At 35.2% G+C, this 4,447-nt stretch overlaps 1 protein-coding gene across 2 annotated transcripts in view; it reads right to left on the minus strand.

Annotated features, from left to right (window-relative positions):
• LOC113232694 (zinc transporter foi) overlaps positions 1–4,447 on the minus strand; it is a 97,535-nt gene that overhangs the window by 23,371 nt on the left and 69,717 nt on the right. The gene's annotated exons all lie outside the window — the stretch shown is intronic.

Here is a 4,447-nt window from a genome sequence, read left to right on the forward strand (position 1 = left end):
TATTTTACCTATGGAATAAATAATCTTTGACTTTGACTTTGACTTATGTAGTTTATTTTTAACATTTATTAATTTATTTTTTAGTATAATTTTTTATTTAATCATCTCGCAACACGGTGGCGGTGGCTGCTTTCCAATTTTCAACGGTAAGTGCCCAGTTACACGAGGCAAAAGTTTTCGCCCGGCCACCACCACCACTTCCACTTCCCACGCCTTTATGTACATTAATGGCGACTCTGAATTCTATTTACTAGGCGACAACATGTAAATTCCTCTCAATAGTACAGCCGCCCGGCCGCCGCGTAGACCAAATTCAAGGCAGGCTCGCCCGTGTGCCCGGGACGCTCATTTAAGTTAAAACGTAAAAAGCTAAACGAATAGAACGTATTTTGCACCGCATGGCCGGCTACTAAAGTTATTTAAAACCAGGCGTAGCGTGCTGTGAAAAAAATGCGTGGTCCGCTACTTCAGAAAAGTCGTTTGTCCTATGGCGTTGCGTGTTAGACATTATTATATGATACTGTACGTTTTCCAAATAAACAAACTAAAAAAACTGCATTATAAGTTTAGTGGATTTACAATGCCAAGTAGTTTAAAAAAATTAGCACAATTGAGGCACTGGTAATTGTCTGTCGCTTGGAAACAAATAAAAATCAATCTATGTTATGTACTCACAGTGAAGAATCGTTGGCGCCGTAACGAAATGGTTGATAACAAAATGGATAACGATATATATTGTGAAATAGCATTCACGAGTACCCCTATCTGTATGTAGATATAAATATTATACAAGGTGCACTTTTATGTTATAACATTTAGTTCGTGATCATGGAGTGATATCCTACCTCTCATGACTACCTTAATAAGTAGTTATAGGCAAGAAAGCGTCACATTGGTTAAATTCTAACGCAGTAAGAAACTCTAAGGGCTGTTCTTTGTAAATAACATTTGTATTCATTCAACATTAATATATATATATATTTTGTTTTGAAACATCAGATATCGAGACTGCCTCCATGAGCTAAACGGGTTATTACCACGGATTTTTGTCATCCAAATACGCAGAAGTTGTATAATAACCTTAAGTATAAAGTTTTTGTTTCACTATAGTTTTAAACCTTGCGAATGGCGAATTATGTATATCAACCGGAATCTTGTTATAACAGTGTATACATTGCCCCTTAAATGAATTGGTGACTTTGTGAGGACGACTATCAAGAACAGCTGGTTTATTTTTATTCCTCGTATTAATGTTATATCTGTCACTGTTTTTCATAAAGAAATTACTATTGCTCTTAACATAAATTACATTTTCATAAATGTACTGCGACATTAGTGTAAGAATGTTAATTTCCTTAAACTTATCTCTCAAAGATACTCTGGGGCCCAGGTTGTAAATTGCCCTAACCCTCACGTTTCTGCAGGACAAAGATTCAATTGATATCGGCGGCATAACCCCAAATCAAAATGCCGTATGTCATTAGACTGTGAAAGTAGCTGAAGTCAACCAATCTAGCGTTTTCGAAGTTTGAAAGTTTCCGTATTTTTTTAATCTCATACACTGCAGAGCTGAGCCATTTTGATAACTTACTTATATGTGGACCCCATTACAATTTAGCATCTAACGTTATACTTAGAAATACAACTGTACCCACAAGGTTCCATTTTTCGTTTCTAGCTACAATGTTTGTAACCGTCTTTCTAACATTGGGTTATGTAAATTTCACACAATTTGTTTTTTCTCATTAAGGAGCAGGTTATTAACAGGCAAATCGTTTCAGGGCAACGCATTTTCGATTTAGGATTTCACAACTTGAGCTGCAGCTTACCTCAAATTCGATCTACGGCCGAGTTATATAAATATAGCTGAAATAGTCGGTCCATTTTCATTACACCCTGTATTCGTGTATCTTTTATCAATAGATAAACGACAAAAGCCTTGGATGATTCGTTACACGCCGTTACAAGCAACAATCGTTGCTTTACTCATAACAATAGTATTTGTATTTACTTCCTATTTACCTATCTATGTACATGTGTTTATCAAACCGTTTATGTGTCACTGCTGGACATAACAGTTACTCAAGGAGAGGTATTAAGACGAAGACCGACAAGTATCATGTTTTTACCTTAGAATAATAACGCATAGAAACCTAGTACGCACACGCTAAGTGAGGCAAATTGAAGCGCTCCCAAAGGGCCTACACGAGCGGGCGGGTCGTCAGTGCTCAAGATCAACTTGCACCGCGAACAGCTCAAGAATTTTAGCTAAAAGTGACGAAATGTGCGGTAAATGAGTGTAAAAATACGTCAGACAAACATAAAATAGATACTAACATTACATTCCGCAAGGAAGTAACGCGTTTCGACTTGTATTTTTATATAAATATTCACTAAAACCGAAAATTAATTTCGTTGCAACAAGACACGAAAATGCCTACATGAATTTGATTTTTGCCTCACTTGTGACAGTTCGTTTGATATGAAACTATCATTCTATGCGTTATTATTCTAAGGTTTTTACAATAAAAATCGTTCAGATCAGAATTGCCGTAGTAACCTAAAAGTTCGATTTACCGCCTCTGAAGCGGAGGGTAGTAGGTCGAATACGGGCTTGCACCTCAGACGAATAAATAAATAAATATTAGACAATGTCACATACCGTCGCCTTAGCGTGAAAACCATACCAAACGCATACGCACATAGTACGTTTTTACTTTGCTCTAATATATTATTAAAGTAATATAGTATCTGAAAGAGGTATACTTTAACTAATCAAACATTTTTGCGTTGACTACATTTTACGCGACATTTTTATCTTTGTCCTGAAAAATGACATAGAAAACACACACGAAGCATTTATTCTAAGCCAACGATACGTTGCTCTGATTTACTTTGTAACGGATGCGTTACAAATTAACGTGGAATGACCAATGACCATGATATGCATAAGAAATATTTCGTCGTTGAAATTTCAATTGCATTTATTTCAAAGTCGATATTTTGTGCGATATATCAAATATAAAATGGATTTCGTCAAGTCAAGTTAGGTACCGCAGTTATTGATGCGGACAATGAAGCGCTATGTCGGCGTTAACAAATCGTAACGAATCGTTAAACGCCGTTATGTGGTTAACGAACAAGGAAAACTTGGTGTTACATTTTACACGGTAAATGTAACAATATCAGCTTTTCTGACTAATAGACGTATGGCCACCACCGCCATGATTTCGTATTTAGGTTAGGAACAGAGAAGTTCTTAAAAAAAATTATTCTTGGAATCGGTAAATGGCTCAGATCCGGGAGGCCGATGTGTTTGCCTACAAGTGACTTGTCCTCTCAGCGGCCTTAAGTCGGTTGTAAATTTAGATAAGTGTTAGATTGTAGTAAATTGTGTAAAGTTGTGTGTATTTATCTTTTTTCTTTCTTTGTTTAGTTTTTTGTCTTATATATGCTATATTTAAATTTTACATTATCTTTAACGTTTACGTCTTGTTGGACGCTTTGGCTTAAGCTGTTTGTCCAAAAGAATGTTTTCTTTATAAATGAACACTTACTCATTTGTAAGACACCTCAAAGAAGAACGAGTAAGATACTTCAGGGCAAACTTTTTTGTTCCCAAAATTTAATTTGTTCCCAACAAAAAATTATTAAAACACGTATTTTTTATATTAACACAAAAAATCACAAGGAAAAAGATTATATATTTGTAGCGTAGTATATGTATACATATTTTAATTTATTTATCATTTAAAACGTAACACACAACAATGTTTCAAGTCGCATTCTAAACCAGGTTCGTAGTAAAATGCCATCTGTATCCACACAATATTTGTATATAATGTTCAATTAGCTGATAGAAAATCAAGTAATTTGTATACAGAAATTGGATAAATACATTTATAAACAATCAAATTTATGGCAATTTATTTATACAGATAATACAGTTTTTTTTTAAACGCAGTGGCACCTCCTGGACTGTAAGTATCAACGCTTCACTATTGCTTCCGAGGCCCGTACCGCCCCTCTAGGACACCTAGGTATCACTTTAGGAAGCTATACTCTAGGTGGTTGCTGTTTTGTAAAGAGATAATTTGACCACTTTTATCAATTGCAATAATTATTTTAAAATATCACAGAAGAAACAGCCTGAAATTTCTGAACAGGCCATAAACACGAATTTTTGTCATCCAATGTCATCGTTTCAAAGTAGTTTTAAACCTCGTAAATGGTTGATGATGAATATTTGTAACATCATCTTCATTTTGTGGTAGGCAGGTGCTAAACTGAGTGAAAGTACATTATTCCACAGTTCAATTTAAAGTGGGCAATTATAAGTGACCTTATAAATTTCCAAGGTAATAAATAAAGAAGCTATACAAGTCGTCTTTGTACTGACCAATTGTTGCAAAATTTACACGGCGTGTTTACAGAGGGTCGACTGCCG

The sequence above is a fragment of the Hyposmocoma kahamanoa genome, unplaced genomic scaffold (assembly GCF_003589595.1).
Source record: "Hyposmocoma kahamanoa isolate Upper Pololo Valley unplaced genomic scaffold, ASM358959v1 77, whole genome shotgun sequence".
Lineage (NCBI taxonomy): Eukaryota > Metazoa > Arthropoda > Insecta > Lepidoptera > Cosmopterigidae > Hyposmocoma > Hyposmocoma kahamanoa.